We start from the raw sequence: 10,438 nt of genomic DNA, 5'->3' as shown, positions 1-10,438 counted from the left end.
TTTGTTACTTTGGCAACTTTCTTTCAAGAAAAAAACTATTTGCTTTGTAATCTTTTTCTTCGGTTGAAACAAACTCTCAATTATATTCACAGTCTCTCTCTTCCACCTTGATCACCCTCAGCATACTATGAAGCAAGACTGTCATGCAAAGGTTTTCATTGTTTAGCAGCTTTAAGATGGAAGTTATACGATCGGTAACATCATTCTTCTAACTTCCTCGAGGTTCAATTCTGTCTCCCTTACTCTTTAATATTTTTTATAAGTCCCCTAGCCATGTTAATCCAGAACCTGGGTATCAGGTTCATATATGTTGATGAAATCCTTCTGAACTATCCCACCTGCCCTTTACACCCCGAGTTGAGTTCCCTTCAAGAGTGCCTAATGCAAGTGTCAAATTGGCTATTCAGGTACAAGTTGATATTGAACCCTCAGGAAACTATGGCTTGTTGGATAATGGGTAGGCTCTCCAAACTTCAGTTACCCCTGTTTCTTTAACATCTCAATTATTCCCATGAGATCATGTCATTATTTAGGTAATATTGTAGATTCTGAACTTTAATTTCAAAATCAGATATGAAGTGTTATAAGAACTGGTTTTCTAGTCCTGTGTCATATTGATTCCCTTCACTGCATTTTGAACACTTTGAGGGAGATAATCGAACGGGGACGACCATCTCTAAAGGGGCCCATCTCTGAGGACGTCCCTGTGAAGGGGTGGGTAAGATGGGCGTCCATCTTTCGTTTTGCTAATACGGTCAGGGCCACCCAAATTTCAACAATTAGGTCGACCTAAGAGATGGTCAACCTAAATGTTGAGATGGTCGACCTTGGTTTTCGCCGATAATGAAAACCGAGGACGCCCATCTCAAAAACGACCAAATCCAAGCCATTTGGTCGTGGGAGGAGCCAGCATTCGTAGTGCATTGGTCCCCCTCACATGCCAGGACACCAACCGGGCACCCTAGGGGGCACTGCAGTGGTCTTCACAAATTGCTCCCAGGTGCATAGCTCCCTTACCTTGGGTGCTGAGCCCCCCCAAAACCCACTCCTCACAACTGTATACCACTACCATAGCCCGTAAGGATGAAGGGGGCACCTACATGTGGGTACAGTGGGTTTCTGGTGAGTTTTGGAGGGCTTACATTTACCACCACAAGTGTAACAGGTAGGGCCTGGGTCTGCCTGGCTGAAGTGCACTGCGCCCACTAAAACTGCTCCAGGGACCTGCATACTGCTGTGATGGAGCTGGGTATGACATTTGAGGCTGGCATAGAGGCTGGAAAAAATGTTTTTAAAATTTGTGGGGGGTGGGAAGGGGTTGGTGACCACTGGGGGAGTAAGGGGAGGTGATCCCTGATTCCCTCCGGTGGTCATCTGGTCAGTTCAGGCACCTTTTCGAGGCTTGGTCGTGAAAAAAAATGGACCAAGTAAAGTCGGCCAAATGCTCATCAGGGACACCCTTCTTTTTTCCATTATCGGCCGAGGATGCCCATCTCTTAAGCACGCCCTCATTCTGCCTTCGGTACGCTGTCGACACGCCCATCTCCCAATTTGTGTTGGAAGATGGGCACCCTTCTCTTTCGAAAATGCCCCTGTTTGGCTCTCCATACCTTGTCCATGCTTTTGTCTTACCATGTGGAGGAGTGGCCTAGTGGTTAGGGTGGTGGACTTTGGTCCTGAGGAACTGAGTTTGATTCCCGCCACAAGTAGCTCCTTGTGATTCTGGGCAAGTCACTTAACTCTCCATTGCCTGCCATGAGTGGGAAAGCGCGGGGTACAAATGTAACAAAAATAAAATGTATTGATTATTGCAACAATATACATGCTGGAGTAGCCTAGTGTCATATTAAGGGCATGCAGATGCTGCAAAATACTACATCTAATCTGTTCCCCTCTGTTTTTCAGCCTACAATAACTCCCGTTTCTTGTTAGGTTTCAATCAGGAACAATATATTACTGTACTTCTCTATGGTTTTTTTGATTCTCACCGCCTGGTATTACCTCTGCCTCATTGTGCTTATTTGGAGTCTACCAGGCATTCTTTGTTTTTCTTTCTGGCCCCGCAGTTATGGAATGATTTACCCCCCCTTCTCCATGCCGAGCAATAATTTCCCAAACTACAGAAAGTACAGTGAGCTGCCACAAGAGGTCACAGCAGCCATTTTGGAAGGGCACAGCAAAGGACAGGAGTGAGGGGACTGTGCTTCTGCCCCTAGTGACCACTGCTGGACCACCAGGGATATAGGTAAGCCTTGTGGGGCCTAGTTTCTTGCCATAGACTTGGGGAGAGGGCAGGGAAAGAGGGGGCTTTGCCAGCATGATATTCACTGCCAGCATCTGCATCTCTGACTTAATTTAGGACAGCGTTTCAGCTGTCCTAAATTAGGCCACTGAGTGATACAGGTGCCAGCACTGAATAAAGCCGGCACCCTGATTACCTTGGGCTCCACCCTACTGCCACCCCTTGAACAGCCCCTGACCTACCCACTTTTTTGTGAGCAATCAGAGACTATATTCAGTGGCACTACCCAGTTTAGTGCCGCTGAATATCAGCAGTTGGGTGGCTCAGTGCGATTTAAGCAGGCTGGAGCCTATCTGGCCTACTTAAATCGCTCTGAATATCAGGCTCAGTGTCTTTACAATTTAGCTTTGTTTTGAAGTCTTTTTCCCAATTAAATGATCCCTTGTGTTCAGCTCAGGCCTCAGCAGAATAATGTAGCACTTAGGGAAAAATATACAGCCCAGTAGTCCAGCACTGGAAGCCAGAATGGCAAAAATCTCTACAGCCACCATGTATTTGCCTTTGGTACTCTGATATGCTGGGATAAAGGACACCCAGACACTGCAGAATAACAGCATACTGAAAGTGATATGCTGAGCCTCATTGAAACTGTCAGGTAACTTCCTAACCAGGAAAGCCACAATAAAACTCAGAAGAGCCAAAAAACCAATGTATCCAATCACACTATAAAATGCAGTGGTGGATCCTTCATTACACTGTAAAATTATTTTCCCTTTTTCAGACTGTGTGTCATAGCCTGGGAATGGAGGAGAAATAAGCAGCCATGTAGTGCATAAAACAATTTCACCCAAGGAACAGAGAAAGACTAGGTAGGTGGAGACTCTGGTCCCAACCCACTTGTTTAACCTGCTGCTTGGCTTAGTGGCTTTGAAGGCAAAGAGAACCGTGATAGTTTTTGCCAGCACTGAAGAAACTGCAATTGTAAAAATAATCCCAAAAGACACTTGTCGAAGCAGACAGGTCACTCTTCCAGCAGGGCCAATAAATAACATGGAGCAGAGGAAAGACAGAAAAAGGGAGATGAGGAGGATGTAACTGAGATCCCGGTTATTGGCCCTCACAATAGGAGTGTCTCGATATTTAATAAAGAATCCAAGTATTATAGCTGTGATGATGGAGAAGAGAATAGCAATGGAAGCCAAAGCTGTTCCCAAAGGATCATCATAGGACAGGAATTCTACAACTCTGAGGAGACACTGATCCTTCTTCTCACTCGGCCATTGATCTTCAGGGCACTTCATACAGTTCTCTGCATCTATGGAAGATAGTACGTATTAAATCTTACTGTTTAAACATTTGCATACGATCTATCTAGGTATTTTAAGAAAAGGGCAAGACTAGTTTAGACATACAATATTATTGCTATATGAAAATTCAATACAAATTCAAAGGTATGTTATTCTCTGTGCATCAGCTTTTCTGTTTAATCATGCTTTTAGGGCTTCTGTAGAGTTTTTTCTTTATTTCTAATTCATTTGCTGGTGAATTTATCTTACAGGATGCTGGAAGACTCAGGCTTCCTTCCTTCTGTCTGGTCCTCTCTGCTGTAGAAATGTTCCTAAGTTTTTGCCTGCATTCCATCTATGGTCCCAGGCCTGATCAGTAAAGGATTAAATACTCCACATGTTAAATATCATCTGGAATAGACCATAGGAACAGGTCTGGCAGAAGATCTATTCTAATGACTCACCCTATGGTGCTACATGAAGGGTCCAGTTGACTATATAAATATTTAGTAATTTAGCAATGTTCAAAAACATACTGTCAGGTTTGAATATTGACCCAACAGAGTTTCTTTTTCACTTTCCAAATGTAATACCTGGCTTTGCATATGCAAACTCTGCTTGTACTTTTGTATCCTTGCCTCCCACAGGGGAAATGATTAGAGATGTGCATTTATTTGATGTTACATGGGAAATAAATCTTCACCCATGTCATTTCTAACTTGAACAAACTAGGACTCCCCCCCCCCCCCCCAAATATATATAGTTCAATTGTTTTCCAGTAATGTTAATAGATGCTAGGCATGAGCCAGCCTCAAACTAGTGACCATTGTGTTGGAAAGCGCTGTCTTCCAGAAGACGTTTTTCTGCCTTTTTGGCTGTCTTGCATTTATGGTAATCTTATTTCCACTTTCCTAATCGCCCCAGATGACAGGCTTGGATATTTTTTGCCCACCTCTTGGCTTGTTTGCTGCTACTTCAGTCTGGTTTTCTTGTCCAGCTATGTATTTGGTTTCAGTTTTGCCTTGCTTCCTGATGCCTCAGGATTCCAGCTTCTTGTTAAGCTTTTTTCCTTTTAGTAATCCTTGTTTGCCCTTTTGTGTTGGATGCACGATGATAATAAAACTTAAGTTGAGCAACCCTAGTTCTTGTCTTGGTGCTATCTAGTATATAAGCCTGATAATCCTTTGTCTATTAGCTGTCTACACCCTGACTAGGGACTTTCTAGATGAACCAGCTAAAGTAAAGGTATTGATAGATTGCCCAATCACCTAAATAAAAAAAGCTGATAGAAGGACTCAGTTAAATTTGAGTATTCATAGCAGATTAAACAGAGATGCCAAGTTATCGAATTCCAGGAAGGAGAATTTTTGGAAAGATCTGATTTTCAACATACATTGGGGATTTGTAGGTCCTGATTCTACCCATTTAGAACAGTATTGCAGTACCCATAATGCACTACACTGTGGTTGTCATACATCTAGGATTGGTCTACAGTCTCCCTCCTTGAACTTCTCCAGACTCTCCAAAGACTTTCATTTTGCCATGTTCCTAGCAGTAAGTTCTGGGAAAAGTATTCTGAAACCCTTGTTAAAAAATTTTCCCTACTGAATTCTTGGAACTATAATCCTGAATTGTGTGAAATTTACCATTACTATTATACTATCGGAGACTTTTACCAAGCTTATTCCATATCCTGGTTGCCCATTTCAGAACTTCTAGGAAACTATATTAAAGAAAATAAAGACTGCTCTTAACTCTTTTGCCCGGAAACTTCTTGTAACCTTTCAAGAACTTTCTGAGCTTTTCTCTGAAAAGACTGATAGCACCCAAAAGCATCAGCAGAGCTGCCAAATTGTCCATTTGAAAGAAGGATATTTTAGAACAGTCCTGGCTGATTGACAACCCTATCATGTTGTATTATGGAAACTGCAGCATGCATTTCAATGGGAAGAATCAGGGATTATAAATCTTATACATCTTTGCGGTGCAATTTTAAAACTAGGATGGGCTAAAAAAAAATATTGATCCTGCAAATGGATAACTTGAGAGCTTTGCTTTAGAAACATTCCTTATGAAGTGTTTCAAGTGATTCCTGGCATAACCACAGGAGGGAGAGTTTTACAGAATAGCCCAAGGTGGGCTTCATTTGCTAGCATCTCAAGGGAAAAACCTCATGCTGGGTTACTTCCTTGTTGAATGAGAACAGCCCACTTCTGTACAGCCAAAAAGACCATGTGACTGCCATGAGCCTCAGGTTTGGGGTGCCCTCACCTGCTCCAAGGTTGTTTTTCAAAGCCACCTCTCTCCAAGACTCCTGGTATTCCAGTCTATATTATACCAACCATTTTGCCTGCCTTGATATTTAAAGAGTAAAGTCACCTTTATTTGATTTAGAGCAAACATCTGGACTGAGGTGTCAGTTCTATGTATGAAAATTGAACCCAGAAAGTGATCCCTGGGTCAAAGGTCTCTCAGCGCTTCCTGGGACCTTCTTCAAAAATTCCTTTTTGATGCTGCAGAGGCACCACGATCACTGTAGCCCCTGAAGACTCTTAACATGTCCTATACCTGGGGTGTGCTTCTGAAAGAATGAAAAGGCGTATACTCGTAAAAAACATTTTTGCTGATGACAGGCCTCAATTGATAGCTCAATTCTGGATAGTTGTTGCGTGTGAGAATGTGTGCCTGTGTTTATGTACATTGACTTGATCACTGTAGGTATTCCATATTTTTGAAATGATATGGTGTATTTTGTCTACCCAATGTGTTGGAGAATTCTCCTTCAGAGCAAGGGACACAGTCAAAGCAGCAACCCATGTTCCCAGGAGGAAGACTTTTTCTGTACCCAGGAACACAGCTGTCAGAGCACACAGAGCGGGGAGTCTGAAGAGAGGAAGAATGAGAGAAATAGTGTTATATTACATAAGAATAAAAGAATAGTCATAATGGGTCAGACCAATGGTCCATCTAGCCCAGTATCCTGCTTCTAACAATGGCCAATCATTACAATTTCCCCATTAATAACAATAAAACAAGGCATACCCAAGTTACCACACAACCACTACAGTTGATATGCAAAAGACACATTATACACTCTAGTGACAAATCTATAACTGGGTGCCACATATTCGGTGCCCCAATGGTGCATGCTGAGCACCAATTCTATAATGGCATTTGGGCGCCAAGATGCTGGTATAGAATACTACCCTAAACCACCATTGTGCACCTAACATTAATCCCAGCCATTCACCTGGTATAACTGATGATGTGTAAGTAGAGCAGATGTTGTATATAGCTTACATTATTCTATAACTTATGCACTTAGGGCCCCTTTTACAAAGTCACGCAAAGATTTTTAGCATGCGTTAAAAATTATCGTTCACTAAACGCTAAGATGCCCATTATGCTCCTATGGGTGTCTATCAGGCTTATTTTCGAAAGAGAATGGCGTCCATCTTCCGAAAGCTGATTTTTGGGTGCCCTCGACTGCTTTCCGTCGCGCGGACGACCAAAGTTCATGGGGGCATGTCGGCACCGTAGCGAAGGCGGGACTGGGGCATGATTAAGAGATGGGTGTCCTCGACTGATAATGGAAAAAAGAAGGGTGTCCCTGACGAGCACTTGGCCGACTTTACTTGGTCCATTTTTTTCTTGCGACCAAGCCTCAAAAGAGTGCTGACCAGATGACCACTGGAGGAAATTGGGGATGACCTCCTCTTACTCCCCAGTGGTCACCAACCCCCTCACACTCTAAAAAACACCTTAATTTTTTTTTTTTTGCCAGCCTCTATGCCAGCCTCAAATGTCATACCCAGCTCTATGACAGCAGTATGCAGGTCTCTGGAGCAGTTTTAGTGGGTGCAATGCACTTCAGGCAGGCGGACCCAGGCCCATCCCCCCCTACCCTGTTACACTTGTGGTGGTAAATGTGAGCCCTCCAAAACCCACCCGAAACCCACTGTACCCACATGTAGGTGCCCCCTTCACCCCTTAGGGCTATGGTAGTGGTGTACAGTTGTGGGAAGTGGGTTTGGGGGGGTTTGGTGGGCTCAGCACACAAGGTAAGGGAGCTATGCACCTGGGAGCAATTTGTGAAGTCCACTGCAGTGCCCCCTAGGGTGCCCGGTTGGTGTCCTGGCATGTCAGGGGGACCAGTGCACTATGAATTCTGGCTCCTCCCATGACCAAAGGGCTTGGATTTGCTCATTTTTGAGATGGACGTCCTCGGTTTCCATTATGGCTGAAAACCAGGGACGACCATCTCTAAGGTCGACCTAAATGTTGAGATTTTGGCGTCCCCAACCATATTATAGAAATGAAAGCTGGACGTCCATCTTGTTTTGATTATACGAGTTTCCCTGCCCCTTCGCGGGGCTGTCCTGCAAGGACGCCCTCATGAAAACTGGGGTGCCCTGTTTGATTATGCCCCTCTTTGCGTTTAGGGCCTTATTCTATAAAGGTTATGGGGGAGATTCTATATATAGCACCTAAAATATCTGTGCTGAAATCAATGCTGACTAAGCATATTCTATAAGTAGCATCTAGATTTAGACGCGGTCTATAGAATATGCTTAGTTGATATCTCAGCACTTAAAACTACACGACTCCATTTATACCAATGAAAATGTGGTGTAAATCCCAGTGCATAGATTTAGGCACACTGGGCCATATTCTGTAACTACACATGTACATTTCAGAACACCCACGAAATGCCCATTTCCCTACCCATAACCACACTGCGTACATCTAGTAGCACTAAAGAAATGATAAGTAGTAGTAGTAGTTTTTTGCCTGCACGTGTTAGATGATCAGCGTACTTTGTTACAGAATACACTTTTTACTACAGCTTTGTAAAAGGGCTCCTAAGATTGGATACATCTAGGAATACCACTTTTTGTTATTTAGCCCCCTCATTTTAGAATGCACTTTCCATAGAGGTCCAACAGGAAAATTCATACAAGAAATTCAAAGCAGGTATAAAAACACAGCTTTTTAAAATGACCTGTGATCTGTTTTAAAACTTTGGCAAAAAGGTTCTTGCATATTAATGAATTTCAAGATGATCATTGTCTCTTGTGGCTTTAAGTTATATATTAGACCTCAAATTAAACTGTTGTAAAATATACTTTCCCTTCCTTCTGTGGCCCATTTTTTTCTTCTTGTTTGAGTAATAAACATCCTATCTAGCAATCTTTTGATTCTTACACAAGGTTTTGTAAACCACTCAGATATTAATTTGAAGACTGGTAGATCACATTATGCTAATAAAGAAGTGATAAAATTAAGGGCCCTGTTTACTGAGCCGTGCTACAGGCCTGCTAGCATTTTTAGCGCGTGCTAACGCTAGAGGTGTCCATAGGAATATATGGGTGTCTCTATCATTTAGCCACAACGCAAGCCCCAGGATCCCACTGATAAGGGGAAATCCTGTAAAATCAAGTGGGTTTTTAGGGCGGACCAATTCATAAGGTATGAGAACTTCATCCACAGGAGAAGCAGGAGATTATTGCAAAGAGTAGAAGCCAAAATGTTTCAGTCAATGTGGAAACTAAGAAGACTAAAACCTTTCTTCCCAAGAGATACTTTTTGCATCATGGTACAATCCAGGGTACTGAGTCATCTGGACTACTGTAATGCGTTGTATGCTGGTTGTAAAGAGTATATCATCAAGAAACTTCAGACAGCCCAGAACACTGCAGCTAGACTCATATTTGGTAAGACCAAATATGAAAGTGCAAAACCCCTTAGAGAAAAGCTTCATTGGCTTCCCGTTAAGGAACGCACTAAGTTCAAAATTTGCACTCTGATTCATAAAGTCATCCATGGAAATGCCCCGGCTTATATGTCAGACCTCATTGATTTGCCACCCAGGAACGCCAAAAGATCAGCTCGCACATTCCTGAGACTTCATTTCTCTAGTTGTAAAGGTCTAAAATATAAACTAGTACATGCATCCTGCTTTTCCTACATTGGCACTCAGTTGTGGAATGCATTACCACTTGATCTGAAAACTATTTATGACTTAACCAACTTTCGAAAAAAACTAAAAACTTATCTCTTTAATCAGGCTTATCATAATTAATCAATTATAAGAACTGTATAACATTACTACTTCTTGACAGTTTGTCTGTTTTCTGATGTCTGTATAGATTTTACCCTTCTATGTTACATCTATTTCTTTATGTAATTCATTTGTTTACTTATGATGATTGATGCCTGTCATGTTGTAATATTGTAAGCCACATTGAGACTGCAAATAGGTGGGAAAATGTGGGATACAAATGCAATAAAATAAATAAATAAATAAAAAGAAGGCACTCTGCTGTGTCCTTTCAAGGAGGGAGCACTAAATTGCTGGAATGGAATCACCATACACACCTCAACTTCAGGGTAATTTTATGAAAAGTTCTTTTATGCATGTTCAACTGTGCTTACAGATGAAAAGTCCTTTATTAAAATGACCCCCCCTTCAAGGACAATTGTATTGCCAGCTTTGTCTAACTAGTTCTGATTTGCATCATGTTTGTCATTCTCCTCCACTTCCTGCTTGTTTTCATAGGATGCAATACATGAAGGAGCATTTTTGATATGACGTCTAAATTCAACTTTTTTATTTTATTTTATTTTATTTAATTATTTAAATTTTCCAATATATCACCACTTAAAGTGAATATGCAATCGGCATTATTTAACATTAGGAAACAAAAATGATAAGTATATATCTTTACAGCCCATTTGTCCACAAGTTAAAGAAATTTAATTCCAAGATTAAGGAAATTAAAAAAAGAAAAAGAAATACAAAAATTAATAATCAGTAGATGCTTCCTCTGGTTCAGACCCCAGCCTGCTAAATTAGGGAAGGTTTACTATATTCACATCAACTCTTGCATCAATAAACTCTTTCAACTGT

The 10,438-nt window shown here is 41.8% G+C and overlaps 1 pseudogene; it reads right to left on the bottom strand.

Annotated features, from left to right (window-relative positions):
* Positions 1-1,941: 1,941 nt before the first annotated feature.
* The window catches only part of LOC115458261, a 42,926-nt pseudogene continuing 34,429 nt past the window's right edge, over positions 1,942-10,438 (bottom strand).

Source organism: Microcaecilia unicolor, chromosome 14 (genome assembly GCF_901765095.1).
Source record: "Microcaecilia unicolor chromosome 14, aMicUni1.1, whole genome shotgun sequence".
In the NCBI taxonomy this organism is placed as follows: Eukaryota; Metazoa; Chordata; class Amphibia; order Gymnophiona; family Siphonopidae; genus Microcaecilia; species Microcaecilia unicolor.
The sequence above is the reverse complement of the archived record's forward strand: the minus strand, read 5'-3'. Positions and strand labels throughout refer to the sequence as shown.